Source organism: Microplitis demolitor, chromosome 7 (assembly GCF_026212275.2).
Source record: "Microplitis demolitor isolate Queensland-Clemson2020A chromosome 7, iyMicDemo2.1a, whole genome shotgun sequence".
Lineage (NCBI taxonomy): Eukaryota > Metazoa > Arthropoda > Insecta > Hymenoptera > Braconidae > Microplitis > Microplitis demolitor.
The window spans coordinates 20,977,661-20,995,745 of record NC_068551.1 but is presented as its reverse complement, the minus strand read 5'-3'; the positions used below and the strand labels follow the sequence as shown (position 1 = coordinate 20,995,745).

Genomic DNA, 18,085 nt, shown 5'->3' with positions numbered 1-18,085 from the left:
ACTAAGGCCGCAGAATTTGTCTGGACTATCTGTACATAGAATTTATCCCTGGACATATAGCGAACCAAAAGCACAGAATTTATACACGCGCTAACGAGGTGTCCCGCTCTGGGAGTATTCCTAAATCATATCGACACTCGTGCAAGCACACTGCATACATTGATACAGACATAACCTCCATGACCTCTACGTGCTAAATATTTCAGAGCAGAAACTACTGGCGGGTTCGCACACCGACAACCAGTTCTCTCATTAATTTTCGGATCCGTAATCGCAGGAGCATACTGGATGCTTCCCGAGCTTTTTGCTGCACACTCAAACAGACATTAAACAAGACTCGAGCATGCTCACGTGTACTATCGTGGGTATCGAGTGTGTTAAGTGTCGGTGTGTTGCGCTGGATTGCAGAAGCTGTTGGGAGCTGGAAGTGAAGAGGACCAGAGCCGCGTGAAAATGAGACACACATGGATGGGTCAGTAATGGTGGTGGTAAGTCGAATTAACATCTGTGTGGTTGCTAATACATGTGTGCTGTAAATACGCGTGTATTAATGTACGCCATAGCAGTTTATTCACCCGACAGACCGACCAGAGCTGGGTGAAATACAGAGTCGGGGACTTGGGGATCGGAGATGCTGAATGAGGATGGGGATCCCGGACACTGCTTCGGCAGGCTGGATATAGAGAGTGAGGACGAGGGCTGGATTGTGCAAGTGAATGTGCGAGTGTGGAAGCGGCCATAATCACCGCGCCGATGAGATTAATGTCGCTGTCGTGATGCTTGTTGTTTCATCCCCCCCGGGAGAGGGACGAAAATTTTGTTCGTTTACGAAAATTCCCCTGACTCCCTACGGCTTTGGCCTCTGCACACTACCAATCGATATTAGAGCCCTGGCCAGTGTGTAGTGTCGAGTGTGTAGGGTGCGAATGGTGTGAGGTCTGAGTGCTGGTGTTATGGCTCCAGTAATTCATTGGAAAATAAATATTTCAAGTATTGGAAAAATTTACGATTGATTTATCGACTGAAATATTATTTATATGTAATCGAACACGTGAGGCAAGATAGTTGACTTTAATTATTCACCAAAAGTTTTTAATTCAATATTAAAATTGCCACTAAATTTTTTTTCTGTTTCGAAAAACAGAAAAAAATTTTTTAATAAAACTTATTTGAAAAGTGTGTGTGCATTGATTAAACGTAATTTGAAAATGAAACTTTAGTTATAACGGTATAAATTGAAATGTAAACGAAGGTATTATTTGAATATAAAACACTTTAACCGTCTTGGGTGTGTTTGAGTTTCTATGAATTCGCTGCGTCTACCTTTAAAACCACCAGCGCTACCACCATCGCCACTACCACAACCACCACTACTACTAATGTACTATCTACAACTACAACGATAATTGCCAGCCTTTAGGAACACACTATGACTACAATCTTTGTTGAAGATATTCAAAGGAGCAGGAACTGTCAAGTACGAGAGTCGTTATCTTTTTCATACGCGCTTGTGACGAAAATGAGCCAGTATAAGATCCGCGAGCTCTTTAAAAGTCAACTTAATCTTCGTAATCTCGCCGTATCATACTCTTGGCTGTACTACTCCGCTCTGCTATGCTCTAGTCTGTTGCGGAAATTTTCTCGTATTCAATACACCGAAACCACACACGCACGCGCCATTTAAATATAATTTTATAATTCTATTTACCATTTAAATTAATTACTAAAGTTTAATTCATCTTTCACTACTTTTTATTCATTAATTTTTCATTTTATCTTCAAACTTAATTGTTAATAAATTATTATTTTTATTTTTAACCCATTGACCTGCTTCTGATTTTTAAATTCATAAAATTTGGCGGGATAAAAAAAAATTATTTTATAAAATTAAATTTATCTTGTTTATGCTCGGAGGTTAAAGGCTACAATTAAATTTATTTATTTTTATGTCTACAGAAAATTAGACAAATATTTACCGGCCTCAAAAAAAAATTTTTTTAGTTTCGAGTTCAATGAAGTAGCTTTGAAAATTTTTTTCGATCGACCCTCTTAAAAAAAAAGTAATTGAAGGTACTTTTTAAAGTTTTCCCTCTCCAACATTCATGTTGCGACAAAACTTAAAAATAATTTTAAAAAATTTATCAGTTATAAATTCAAAGTACAGGACGAGCTAAAGCTTTATCGCCAGTCTTTTTACTTTCAAATTTAAAAATTTCAGTTGTATACATTGAAAAAAAAAAAAAAAAAATTGTTGCCCGGTTGTTTGAAAGAGTATTAATAAAAGTCGTGCATCAAATACGGGCTATGGGTTAGCATTAAATTGCACCGTAAGGTGGTAGTTTGCAAAAGAATGCTCATTTCCCTATAGAAAAAAATTACCAATTTCCAATATAAAATGAGATACGAAAGAGTTTAAAAACAAAGTAAAATAAAGTGCTTTGAACGCGAATAGAAACGCGTATAGACAAGCGAAAAAATTTAATTGTTGTCGTATTAAATGCACGAGGGCCAAAAGAACCACCAGTCGGATAAGTTAATCCAGGCGCGATTCGCCGTAGGGCTGGAGGGAGACACAGGTGTACATATATATGTATATATAGAGAGGGACAGAGGGAGAGGAAAGAGGTGGTGGTTGATAATGTGAGCCAGCATGAGCTCGATGGACGGTTGAAATTAATTCGTGATACCTTGCAACGACACAGGGGCTTAAAATAATTAGCGTTCAAAATGCACGGCACGATTTTGGCAGAGTCCCGGGATATCGCCCGAGCTAGAGAGAATACAGGATATTACTACAGTATACACTACACAGCTTTACTGCAGGCTGTATGACTAGTGTAGTGTACTGTATAGCTGTAAAGAGAACTGGACGACTGACATAATTTTAACCTACAGAATTAGTAGACTCAGACGCGACAATTACCGAGCGTTATAATGTTAATGAAGGTCATAAAAATGTTAAGGATTTTCGGCTTTAACGAGCTGCAAAAAATATGAATATATAGATACAGGTATAAAAGGATGAATTTTAAAAAAGTAAGGAATAAAAAGGAGAAAAAAGACGGTCAATTTAATTGTCACGGCTTGTACCTTCGTAATGTCGTGTTAATTCTTAATGAATAACGACGTTGTCCATTTTTCATCGTTAACGGTCATATTTATATATGTACGTACGTAGGTACCTGCGAATGTGTATATATATAGATATAGAGTGACGGTAATTTATTATCAAGTCTTTAAGCTTTCATCCTATTTGTTGGATTTGCTTCGATACCATTTAACTAGGCACCTTGTGAAGCCTGATAAATTACGTTTGTTATTCGTTTATTTATTTTTTTAATTCATTGTTGAAGCATAAATGCATTTTTATGAGTAATTGCTCATTTTAGAAGTAATTTATCAAATGTAACCGTTCATTTATTTTTATTTTTGTCACCGATATTTTTTTTGCATAATTATTTTTTATGAAAAATGGCGATTTCATGTTCTGACTTGCGGGTCCGGGTTCGACACTTGGGTAGGATTTTTTTTTTTTTTTTCGGTAAATTTTTTTCGTTAAACAATCGATGGATTAATTAACTAGAATTTTACTTATAATGAGATTTAGAATAAAGAAGATGGCATAAGTTGTCCACCTGTTTATTTTTGGAGAAAAAAAAATTACGATGGCCACATTGCCCCTATACCTTGAAAATTTGAATTTTGAATCGATTTCGGATCAAAAATTTTCTCTTACATTTTTAGATTTTGGATAAAAAATTATAATAAAGAAAGTGGGGTAAACTGGTCACCCAGTAATTTTAATGACCTCCCCACTCTCTAAATTTATAACTTAAAAAAAAGTTTTTAATGCAACAGACAGTAAAAAAAATCAGTTTTAAACTAAAAGTTGAGATTCCGAATTCCAAACCCGCTGACAATTGACAAAAAAATTATACAAATAAATTTTTAAAAATCTGACATAAAACATAAGAAAAAATGAATCGCGTAATTTTGATTCAAAAATAACAACTAATCGAATAAAGAAAAAAATGAATACTATAAACGGATACTCGTATAGATAAAAATAAGATGAAAAGTGTTTAATCTCATGTACACGACTGTTCGTACATCGATCCGCTTGAGTTCATTGTACCATTGATAACAAAATATCCTATCTCAACTCATGCTTTTCCAATAATTTAAAAAAACAAAATATATAACAAAACTCACCTTTGAAGAAAATTATTTAAAATTGAATCCTCACTAGATTATCATTATTTAATATTTATATATCTTGTCTCACTCTAATCTCTACTCTTTACAACCACTAAACCATTTTGTTTACCCACTACATTATCCAGTGGCATCAACTAATCAATAAATAAATTAATCATCTATCTTGACGAGTAATAATTAGAAATAATAATAAATACAAGTGACACTAATTAATAAAATACGAAAACACGTGACTAAATATTCAAATGTCAGTTTGAGTACAAGTCTCAAGAGCACTCGTACTCTCCGCAAACATTTAACTACATCAGGATTTAAATTCAAAGTCACAATTAAAACTAACCGACGATTTTTTATTTTCTAAAATTCAATGCTACTTGAATATTTAAAATGTCATTTATTATAATTATTATTATCTATATAATTAAATTCACTAAATATTTATTTTATAACTCGTACTTTTGATTATACGATAGCACGATTTGTAACACGGAGTGCGCTGACGGAGGGTAGAAACGCGACTCACCCTCACCAAGCTTGGGGTTTAACTGAGTGTTTGCTAGTACGACATTACTATCTGCGTCGCGCATGCTCTCTGATGTCACTTTTTACACGAATTGCGGTTAGTGTAAGAAAAAAAAAATAATATAAATAAATAGATAAAGTTTAAATAAAAATAAAATAGTTAAATAACTTTTGTCTCCTTATAACGAGCCATCTATTTGAACCGGAAAATAAATTTCAAAAAGTACCGCCGCTGGTACCTCATGCGTGAAATTATATCCGAGGGTTCGATGAATCTGTATATAATAGTGATCGATAAAAAAGACTAGTTACATAATAATATATAAATCAAAAGTAGAGAGTCTAAGTATGAATAAAAATATTAAATATTATAAGTACAAGCGAGATAATGCTGTATTTTTTTACCGTCTACTTATTTCAGTTTTTTTTTTTTTTTTTTTTTTTTTTTTTGTGTATCACATGCGAATTTCCGGGTAAAAAATCCGGTCGGTTGATTGAAAACGTGGAGGGAAAGATGAAACGAATATCGATTAATTGAACGAAAGGGTAATAAAAGTACTCGAGAATATTTAACAAAAGTTAATTTATAAATTTAATATTTATTGTTTTTTTACATATTTTAATTGTTATATTTATTGATTGGTTATCCGATTAATTCGAAAACATTTTGATGAATCAGAAATAATTCTTCCGTTATTTCTTTTGACAACTACGCAAGTCCATGTCAAAATAAAAATTTTTACGACCTGTAAAAATATAGGGGTAGAGGGGGGGAGGGGGTAGGGCAGGTAAAACGGGGTACCCCAAAAATTTGATTTTTTAAATCTTTTTTAAACATTCCGAAATCACTTTTATAAACAAAATTGAGTATTATTTTTAATATTTTTTGTTAAACTTTTTCAAAAATCGAGTTTCAGTCAAGAAAGGTTGATGACTTTTGATTTATGATCCAAACCAGTAAAAATTTGTTTTTCTTCTTCTGCATCCATTAATTGTGTAGAATGTAATGCTTCTTTATGTAAATTGCTCAAAAAAAAATTTAATTTGATCAATTTTATTTAATATGCAGAAATTTTTCACTGCCGAAGTGAAAATTTTTTCATTTCAACATCAACTGAAATTTTTGTTCATTTATTGCGTATATCATTAAAAACAAAAAGATTTAGAGTATTTGAGTCCTCGGAGCCATAGTATTTCCTTAAGTACTCGCTTTGTCCCCCTTCCCCTATAAACAAATTAAATAAACATATATAAAGTCGTTTATTTTTAAAATATGAGCAAAAAATCGATTTCTCCTCCATTTAAAAGGGAGCGGTCTTTTTAAAACAGTTCGTAGCCTAGCAAACTTATAAACCCACTAAATATATAATAAAACAACAATTATGATCGTAATTTTTAATAGAGCCCCTTCTTATGACCTCCTTAGGCTGATGGAGAAAAAATGAACTCAGTTGATTGAGTATTTACAAACGTATAGTGTCTCAATGCCCGCGCGTACGCAAAAATCGGCTAAAGACGTTTTCATTCGTAATTTAAACAGAAATTAAATTTTCTAGATTAATTACTCATTCTCCAAACAATTATAATCAATAAAAAGATTGAACTAAAGATAATTTTCTGAACGAATATTAATTGAAAGCTCATGTATAAACTCTAATTAAGAACCGAAAATAAATGATCAAGTTCAAAAATAATTTCTAACCAAGCGCATCATAAAAATTACATTAGAGAGTATGAATAATTTTAAGTCGTCTCAGCTAGTGACATGAAAAATGAATCAGGACTATGATGACCTCGGTACTTTTAATAACCGCAAAATAGTTAAAAATAAAAAAGGATAATAATGAAAATTACTAAAACTGTATTTAGAACAAAGCATTAAAATAATGAATGGCATACAGTTAAAATAAAAATGAAAGCATCGTTGTTCGAACAACCGAAAGGACAAAGCGTTGCAATTATCATATTAAAACCTAACAATTAATAGTCGATTACTCGACAACATTAAAAAAAGACAGCCGACAATAAATTAATAGCCCGAGGGTTCTTCAGCTCGCAGCTCGCAACTCGCTTATACATGGATGTATGCATACATACGTAGATAGGATGCATGCATTAAAGCCCCGATAGGGTTTATTCTCTTTAAATTCAACTGGCAATCGCGTCCACGCAAGCAGTCAGAGCTCGAATTCCGTATCATGCATCCCACTCAACTCTTTCTCTCTATCTGACTAGTCGACAAATATGCGTGCTCACGTTACCTATAGTATCATCTGAATGCGCGTAATCGATCCGAGGGATTCGATTGCTCGCTTTGCCGAATCGGAAACAAGCGACGAGGGACTATTAAAAAGATAGCTTCACCTCAATATATATATATACATACATCCATCCAATATATATTTATACATATATATATATAGAATATATACTCGGTATCCACAACTCACTACTAATACTGGCAGCATTTCCGTACGGCAGTAATACTCCAATACTTGGACTCTCTACCGAATTACGAGCACGTCCGCACATACATCTCTAAATTGACACGGGTTATCGTGAACTCGTAGGTATTTATAAATGGGGATTTGGGATATGTAGGGTAACACGCCCTGCTTTCATTTCCTCTAGTCTATTGAGTCATATCATACCGTATCCATTTAATATTTAAATACCGACACGCGCTTTCCTAAAGAGATTAAATGACCCTTTTGAGAGAATTATTCGCTCCCTGTAACGTAGGTTAACAATAATAAATAAAGTTGAGGTGACCAAGACAACGGAACGAGCATTTTTCACGGGAACTGATGGCTGAGGATAAAAAGCCCTATTCCGGTCTCGTGGGGCTCGAGTTGGTGCAGTTGATGCTGCTGGAGGAGATGAAGGTTCGGAGAAGCTTTTTCAAGCTGGTGAAGCTTGTAGAGAACGTGTTGTCTGTAAAAATAGACACGATAACGCTCTCAATTCAAAAGCCCTTGTTTGCTGGTGTGTTTTCAAATAAATTATGTTCGAGGCCATGTTGAAGAGACTAGAAAACGCGAGAAATCCCAACGCCCTGGGCTACAGACAATAATTTTACCGCCAGAGAACTGGGGAGCAAGAACTCGGGCTTCAGCTGGAAGAAGAAAGGATACTTGGGAATACCTTGTAGCGTTCTTCGCGTTCTTCACTTTATCTATTTTTTATTTTACATTTTTTTTTCTTACTAATTTTTGGTTTTTTTGCCTTTAAATACATCGCGGTTTTTTCCCACCACACATTCCGTCGAGCGGGTGTGTGTAATCGATGAGAGTCGAGGGTGAGAAAACTGGATAGAAGATGGGCCGAGTTAGTTTAAAATCACGTTACGAAATAACGGCTTCAGTTTTAACGATTTTACTGTTATGAGTAAAAAGAGCTTTCAGTAATTTAACCAAATCCACCAATCGAGAACTCGATTCTGTAGTTTGTTATTTTTTATCCATCTTACAGGGTTAATTAATGGGACTCTCATTTTATTTTACTTTTTTTTTTTTTTAACATTTATGCAAAATAGTTATTTATGTTTACGTGAAAAAGAAAAATTTTTACTAAACTTTTTTTAGTTTTAAAAGGTGTTTTTATACTTTTTATTGTTTGAATAAATTTACGACCACTGGGAAAATAAATTGTGATGTGGGGTTTTAAGAAAATAACCAAAAAGTAAAGAAAGTTTAACCGTTTTTCATTATCATTTTTGCGTGAGACCTAACTTTGTGTGTGTATATGTATAATTCTTGAAGCTGCTGTTCCCAATTTATTAGTATCATGTAGTACTTTGAATAACGCAGACAGTTTTAATACACTTTTGTTTAATTAATTAACTGAGAAAATTAACAATTAGGTCGACTACACATAAGGTTCAACAAGGTAACAGTTTATTAGTTCAAATTATTCATTTCTTTAATTATAAATCAACTCGTTAACTCGTCCAATTATTTTTATTGCTAATATTGTTGGCGGACACTTCAGACGCATTCATTACTCGTTCCTTTTCTCAAACTATTACGTTGTTTGTAGCCAATAATTTTATTAATAACAAATATATATATGTACTTTTACTGTATTACTGAGCTACTGCAGCCATACCTTTCAGTTTTATATTTCTATTATTTAAATTTCAAACGAGTTATACTCGACGGTAGCTATTTTTATATACTTCCATAAATTTTATTTGACCTCACTACATTCAAAAAAATTTTCGGAGTGAACGCAGATGAATCGTTTATTTGAGAAACTCCATAAGTCATGTTTTTTCGAAATTGGGTTTATTGCATTTTTTGGATCTATGGATGTCCTCCCATAGAAATTTAACAAAATATCCATCAAATCAGTGTTTAAAAACAATCAACGGGATAACAAAAATTTCATTTTATTGAGAAACTTCATGAGTCAACGACTTATGGGGTTTTTCAAATAAACATATGCAGTTTTAGTTTTATAGAAATAATTTTTTCTTTTTTATTTAAAATTCGCGCTTTTTTTGGGAAAAAAAATAATATGACTAATTAAAATACTTAAAGTAATTATTATTTTTTGTAATTTCTGAGTTTCAGCGTTTTAATACATATTATATACTTCATTTTATCAGTCTAATAAATTATTTGAGTGGAAAAAATTAAAAAAACAATGATTTTATAACTTTTTCTTCCGTTTGGTTGAGAAACCCCATAAGTCAATAAACTTTAAATAATTTTTCCAAGTAGTTTCAATGAGAAAATTGAATTTTTCTTGTTTGAATATTTTTCAGAGACGCAAACATTATTCTCTTCAACTTTTTATTTACTATTTCCATGACACGTTTTTCCAGAAACATGTTTTTTGTGTTTCCTGAAAAATTTTGCATTCTTGACTTATGGGGTTTCTCATATAAATGATTCAGATTAAATACAGAGTAAATGACTAATTATTTAACCCCCTTCACAAAATTCACTCCGAAGCAGAGTTTATTTCAATAAAAAAACTCCGAATCAGTGAATCCGGATTTCAATAAAATTCAGTTGACTTCAAATCATTCCGCTGGAAAAACAAACTTCCTATTTACTCTGTATGCAGAGTGGATTTTTTTTGACTCCGAAGCTCCGAGTAACGGAGTAAATTTGGATTTAAATAAAATCTGTTATTGCTCCGAATCCACTCCCGATTTTCAGAGTGTACTCTACTATTTTCTAAACTGAAAAATTATTAAGAATTAGAATCATTTGACTGAAAGTTTTTGAATAACCAAAACACAATTATTGTCTAGTTGTTTGAATTTCATTATCATTATTAATGATATTGTTGATTTTCTTAGGATTGTTAAGTTTTCGTAATCTATGAACAGGATATTTTAAGCCATATACATATATTCATATAAAGGTATTGTGTACATTAGTGTATACATACATATATACATATATAGACTTCCACCTTAGAATTCCAAAGCTCGGCAAAGTTAGCACAGAGTTTCACAGGAAAATAAGTTTGCGTATCGCAGAATTGCAGCTGCTCACAACCGCTCGCTTTATCTTGGAGCACCATCACGCGGAAACGACCCGGGGGATGTGCTTTCACGGGAAATTCGATGTCATTCGAGTACAACCAATTGAAGAAATAAAACGCAGAGGTTCATTCTTGCCTACAAAGTAGATTCAATCATTCTCAACCAAAATATATACTGACTCACAACAAACAAAAGAAGCTAAATAAATAAAAGAAATACTTAAAGTTACTTGAAACACAATTCTAACAAAACACTCTTCCACTTTCAGCAGCCAGTAAAACTTTATTATTCCAGAAAAATCCAGCAGCGATCCATTACGAACTCGCTGAAATTTTTGATAAATCACCCGAACTGCTAATTCAAATAAAAAATTCAAATTCGTTTCCAATTCCAATTGAGCGTAGCAAAGAGAGAAGATTTAAAAGCATCTCAGATTTATTTCGCTCGCATGCGCGATTTAAACAAAGGATCCTCGGGGGCATAAGCTGCTTAACGACTCCGTGCTTGGTCATTTTTGCTCCAATCTTCAACTCGGTTCACTAGCCCATCCATTTACCCAACAGCTTTCACTATTTTTATTTATTTACTTTACTTATTTTTTTACTTTTTTTTTACTATTTTCATTAAAAACAATTCCATTTCAAAAGGACCGTTATCTCAATTCGTTTCCCCTTTCCATCATCGCCGAGCGCAAAACTTTTTTAAAACATTCTCATTCCAACTTATCCGCCCGTATCTTTTTATCTTTTTCTCCACTTGCTCACTTTATTTGCCTGATATATTTTTTTGTTTATTTATTTCCCGCAGAGCCCTCTTTAAAGTAAACGCTCGCGATAAATTGCCGGTGCAAAAATGAGAAGACTCAAGGATTAGACATAGATTATAATTCCTAAGCCTCCGCCTTTTACGCGGCAATTTCAATTTATATTCCTCCCTTTCCCTACTTATGTGTATTTACAGTACCAGCTGATTTCAATCGACACTCACACTATTTGAAATAAAAAAAGGTGTCAATAGCGTATTAATATATAAAATATATACAATAATTATATATAAAACCGTTACATTTAGCTTATATTCTTCACGCCCTTATTCTTCGGCATCGTCATGCCGCTTTGGCTCGACTTTCCCTAACCCTCACCCTCTGGCGCCCAACAAAAACGACACACCGTCTCTATAGCAACGCACTCTAGCTTTATTCGAGAATAGCGTTTTCAACCCCGCGTTATCACGTTTCCCCAAGGTTACACCAATCGAACTACTTACAATTACCGCTCCAACAAAAAAACCTCACCTTTATTTACCTTAAATTATGGCTCTTTGTTGGTGAAGCCAAAAAATATTTTTTTTTTAATTCCAATACCTGAAATTAGCTCGGGCTGCTGAAAAAAAGTCCCGAAGCTTTTGAAATAAAATATTTTTTAGAAATAATAAAAAAAAAATGAACTCGAATAGACACATCCCGAACACGGCTCGTTGACGAGCGTCCATAAATCTCTCAGGCAAATGATTGACCGATTGTCAAATAAATATTCACAGTAATACAATGCCCAAGATTCAAGAATGATGATAGTGTAGCTATAGTTGTAGCTGTAGTTGTGTAGATATGATACTGTTGGCTATGCACACTCTCCCCGATTCCGGGGGTTTCCGCACTGGCATGACAACACAAAAAATCCACCCGTGGAATTATTCCGTCAGCATATTGACAACGTGGCAGCGAAGCATCGTCAACTACGACAAACGACTCTAGTGGCATCATCCGCAAACCCCTCAATCTATCCTGTTCAATTTTTACGCTTCATTTTTTTTATATTCTTTGTTTTCTATCTATAGAACTTTCCATCCTCTTTTCTCCTCTGGTTTATTTTTTTAGCTTCCATAACAACAATGGCACGTAGTAAAAAAAAAAAAAAGCCAATTTATCAAAAACAACGAGTGATCCTTAACCAAGTTACTCAGCGGGAGACGCGAGTTGTTACAGTAGGGATGGGTGGGGAGTCCGACGTAACGAGAAAAATCGATATGCTTGCGTTTTAACAAGGTGGCGAAACGCCACAGATAAGAATAATATTTATTGTTGCAGTTAATTTACAATTCGTCTGAAATGAGTCTCGCCTAGTCTAATAAATACATCCTAAAACTGTTGCCTATAAATATATATATATACATTAACATATATACAGCATTAAATACACGAATGTAGGATCGAGTTTCAAAGTTTAAAATTAAGCTGACAGTAATTTTCTATTAAATTTAGAAATACTAACCCTCGATTTTTAACATTTTGAGATTTGACCAAAATTTTTTTATCAATTTATCTATGATTATAATTTATTTATTTAGTATTTTTAATTGTTCAGTCGAAAAATTATAAAATAGACACTTTTATGGTGTTTAGATAAATTTTGTATACTAATGGACAAATAAATATATCAGATAATACAGGAAAATTGATTGGAAGTAGTTCTAAAAACTGAAAACATATATAATAATTCAAAACTCCAGATCTAACAAATGTAACTTTGGCAAGAGAGTTTTTAAAGTTGACGGTCACTAACGACTGCCGCGATAAAGTAATTTTTCTGTTCCTTGGAAGTATTTAAACTACTAAAAATAATTTATTTCGCAGAAGATTCTTTGAAACAATAGTAGCCGAGTTTGGAATAAAAAATAGGTAGTTAACCGCGTGCATCTGTCAGTGCGGTTGAATTTAATTCAACTTTTAGTTGGCACAAAAGTATAATCACGAAGGTAACCGCTAGAACAATGATAATGCGCTGCAGCAACAACAACAACAACAACAATAACAACACCAGCAACCCCAACGACAAGCTATCTAGTGGATGAATTTCTAGTAGTAGTGTATGATCCATGGCCTGGTCATATAATACGTACGATAAATATGCCAGTGTGTGAGCTATAAATCCCGGGTAATTGAATTTTCAACATTCGCCGAGGATTGGAAGGTGTGACCATGTAGGAAATAGGGTGTGGACGTGTTTCCTGAATAGAATACCGTCTTTTGGTTGTTGTTACTGTACTGTGCTGTAAAATAGATGGGAGGGCCGGGAAATATGGGCACTTAGTCGAGTCATTATTTTGTTTAACAACCTTTTGGTTAAATTACATTTTCAGTCGATTAATATTTATCAGTTATCACTTGTCAATATTCGAAATAATTTTTGTGGCAACGGTTTCACCAGAAATTGTCAATATTTTTCTCGATTTTTTATCTTCAATGAAAATTATCATTGTTAATTATTTTAAAGCGGAAAAAAATCTCTGTAGTGTAAGGAACTTTAGCGTAGGGGAGACCGGGGTTGGTTGTCTCAGCGGTCATTGATGGCGATCGGTGACGAAGAATCGCGAAATGACCTCTGTGACAACCAAAACGTGAGACAACCGACCACGGTCTCTCCTACTAAGGTTTCTAGTTGAGTCAAAATGGAATTGATTTTTACCAATTTATTTTACGGCAATAATTTCAATTTGTATGCAAAATAAGATAATGAGGAATAATTTTAAAAAAATTTTTATGACGTCGACTCATTGCCGAGGAGGATTCAAGTCGGTATATATGCCTAGGACATTTTTAATTTGTCGGAACTTGAGTTGAGATTGGAAGTTTCTTTGACAGGAACACCTAATCAAGATTTCTCCTCACTCTCTTACACTCGGCCGCGGTTCTTTTCTTAACTTTCCCTATCCACAGCCTCGCTCTCCTCTTCTTTCCTCTTTTCTTCTCTCCTCTCTACCACCTAGCCCGGCATTCCGTTTAGTTTTATTCCTCTGTTCCCGGCACTTGGCGCAGAAAACTTAGATTGTATGTAAGTCGCGAACGCCCGACAAAATGAGGTTGAAGCCGCTGCCAATGACAAACAACTAGGAACAAAATTTTTATATTTTTCTTTCAACACTGAGGATCTCTTGCTCATTTAGTTTTTCTTTTGCTAAAAAATTAGAGCTCAGAGCGGAGTAGCATGACAAGTATTTAAATTTTTTCTTTGTTTATTTATATAACGTCATTTTTATTCTAAGAATACAAAAAAAAGAGCCAGCGTTTTTTATTATTTTAAATTCCGTAATTATCTGCTGGGGTTTAAGCAAATAGTGATGTCATAAATTGTGTAACGATAAGATCACCGTGCAGTGGGCACGAGTATACAAAATATATAGATATGTGTATGTATATATTGAGGTAGGTAGAGCCAATTCGATTTGCCATCACTGACTGTCCGAGTTTATCCAACCGAGTTTAACCGAGCTCAACGACAATAATTTATCCGCGTTCCCCGAGGTACTGTAATCGTTCTGTCTGCTCTGATGGATTAGGATACTTGGTTGTTGGAAACGATTGCGTTTTAGTGTGTCTATTTTAAAATCATGTTGACCCGATTTAATACCTTTTCATGTTAAGCATTATTTTTTTTATTCAGACATTTATTTTTTCTATACTGAAAAAAAAAATTAAAAAAAAAACAACTGACCATTAGAAGTTTTATTGAAATTGCTCGGCGTGGGAGTAATTATGCAGAGAAATTAAATTATTGGCTATACTGAAAAAAATTAGCCGAGTGAACGCGGAATAAATCTGAGAGGAATTCAGAATTTCGAAATTCCGGTTCAGAGTGAATGCGGGTTTAAATAAAATTCACATCACTTCATTGAAAAAACAAACTCCCCATTTACTCCGTATGCACAGGGATTTTTTTCTCAAACTCTGGAAATGAGAGTGAATTCGGATTAAAATGAAATCCATAATTGCTCCGAATTAACTCACAATTTTTTACAGTGTATTTTGAAATCATCAAAATTAGTACTATAATCTTTATCATTAAAAAATATTTAGACTTAGGACAGGCTTTTGAATTGAAAAAAAACTTAGCGATGTCCAAAAGAGTTTTTTTTTATGAAAATTGGGCTTGTGTATGATATAATTGAATATTTATTAATATAAAAAGTTTTGAAAACTTGCTATTTATAATAAGATTGATTATTGCTGCAAATAATACTATATACTTATATATATATATATGTGTAAATTATGTGCTGAAATTCATTCTATATCGACATTAAATTGAGTTTAAAGTGACTTTTATAGTTTATATAAAATAGCTAATCGTAAATAAAACCATAAAATTATCTCTGTAACCAGAGCTCGTGTAAATTAAACTCTCGAAGTAATTTTCACTCCCCAATTAAATTAGCGTCGAAGTAATTTAATGATGCTCTGCGCTTGCTTCTCAGATTTTTTATGGCACCTTCAATATTTATTTACAAAATATGTATTTTATTCTTATTAATATTTATACGGACAATAACCCCTCTAAACATTTTTAAAAAAATTGAAAAACAGTTGAGATAAAAAGTACCCCGAGCAGGGTTCGAACCGCCGCCCCATTGTTCAGATCGCGATCCCGAGTTGCCGTGAGCATTTTTTTTTTGCATTGCAACTCATTAAATAATTTATTATAATTACTAAATACTTTTTCACAAAATATTACCGTTGTCATACAAATTAATTATTAAAAATAACAACAATAATTTTTTTTTAAATCTTGTAATAGAGAAATCGAGATTATTATCTCGATTATTAAAAGCTCAATACTTTTTCAAATAAAAAAAAAAAAAAATTATTAACAAGAGTTCGAAAACAATAGGTGGTACAAGGATGAAAAAACAAAAAGCTTCTTAATTCACAATAGACTTTGACATTCTCGAAAAAAAAAAAATCTGTCGGATCCAAGTATGTCAAAAATTAGTCTATACAATAAAAAAAAAAAAAAGTGATGGCTTCAACGCATTATTAAAAAATTTATTCGTCAACTAGTCAATGAAATTTTATTACTATTTTTTCTCCAGAATATCGGGTAAAAAATAAAATGACTTCCCAGTAAATTTAATTCTACTTTACGCAGAATAGAAATTTAAGTTCGCAACTGTTACACTGACCCTCGTGCAAAGGGAAAAAAATAATAAAAATAAGTTACGAGAAGTACATTATCGTATTTTCAGTATAGCCCATTAATGTGTATAACTTTGAAACCTATATATTTTTAAACAATTTACGACCTAACTAAAACAGTTCAATTGTTCAGAATCAATTTATAAGTATAGTAAGCAAATGAAAGCTCTGAAAAAATCTAAATTTGACCAGATTCGCGTTGACAGCCTTTATATTTGACCCGACGTATGTTTAAAGTGTTTATTAATGTAGCCCACGATAAGTATCAGCTTACTAATAAAAAAACTCGATTGTAAAAGAAGTAAATCTTTGTGATAAATTATACCCACAGTACTCACTCAGTGCACTTTAAAAATAAATTTATTATTTTCACCAGCTAATGATATTTAATATTTACTAAGTTATTTATTTACTAAGGTTTCGATTTTGTTTTAAAATTAACTGATTTATCAGGTGATGTTTTTATTTAACAGGCTTGAGATAGTCGATCAATGTTACGTGCTTGCGGATAGCATCTTTTGTCGAGTGAGCGCACACTACAAAAGCTTTTAAAGTAAACCAGTTACTGACACACGAGATGCTCTATCTTATTTTTTTTTTACTGCCGACTAAATAAAGTTCCGATATTACTCACTCTCGTTCTTTCGCTACCCCCTTATTATTAATTTAAACATTGAACTGAGCATTATACTCAATAATCACTAGTGCCGGGTGGTTACATAAATTCATTTCTCAGAATAGTCCCTATTCGTTGTGTATAACTCATGCCCATGCATAAATAACCTCACGACCGTATAGAGTAACTCAAAAATTTAAAAAAAACCCCGCGTGAGTTAAAACCATTCGCATTTCATTTTACGAGCTAGCAGTTCGCAATAACTTGCATCGGCAATAGCTAGTCTAAAAGAATTGATTCAACCATTCAAAAAGGTACGACCGCGTGCACTTGTACTTGTAAAAAAGTCGAAACAATAAAATAGCTATAAAAAATATAACTGAACTAAACGGAAATAAAAAAGATTTTAATGCTTTTGTCGATATTTACTTTTATACTAAACACATATTTTAAATGTATGTTTATATATATATGTATATGAATTATTTATATTATTTTATTTATCTTGGAAAGATCGGCGTTAAATATTTAAGGAGAAAAAAATAAACCGGATAATTTTGTTTTTAAAAAAATTTTTATTGTGACATTTTTTGAAATTATGTCCGAAAAAAAAATTCAAATATTTTTTAAGGTTTAAACTTGTGAGCTCTACAAAGGTATGATCGATAAGGAGAAAATATTTAGACTCATAAATAACGAGTACCGAATTTTTGTTTGTCGGGAATTCCATCCAGAAAATTCCGCGCTTTTAAAATTTTAATTAAGTCTAGATAATTTTTTTTTATTTAAATATTTTAAATAGTAGTCAAGTTGAAAAGAAGTAATATTCAACACCAATATTTCCACATTAAAACCACTAAATAATTTAGAGTAAATTCTTCGTTTGAAAAAAAAAGTTATAATTTTAGCAGTTGAAAATTTACGAGGGAATTGGAGGTGTGAAAAATAAATAAAAGACATGGAATTGCTTTGAAATATTAATTTTATGATTAAACTTGTATATAATGTCTCATATACAGCGAATAAATTAACATAATCTCTCGCAGAGTGATTGTCAAATAGAAGTAAGTAAAGAATTTAGTGAATGAAAACGAAATAAATAATTACGCGAACTATCAAACGTCCGTTGGAATGCAATATACAATTATAGAGTAGTATTACTTGAGTAAGTAGTAAAGATCAATGTTTGGTCGGCAGACTCTGCACGTGTGGTGGTTGGCAATGCAGACCCCGCGCCCACTCGTCGATCTATTCTCCCCAA

The 18,085-nt window shown here is 32.8% G+C and overlaps 1 protein-coding gene across 5 annotated transcripts in view; it reads left to right on the top strand.

Moving 5' to 3' along the window:
- LOC103574415 (uncharacterized) overlaps positions 1–18,085 on the top strand; it is a 140,543-nt gene that overhangs the window by 12,564 nt on the left and 109,894 nt on the right. The gene's annotated exons all lie outside the window — the stretch shown is intronic.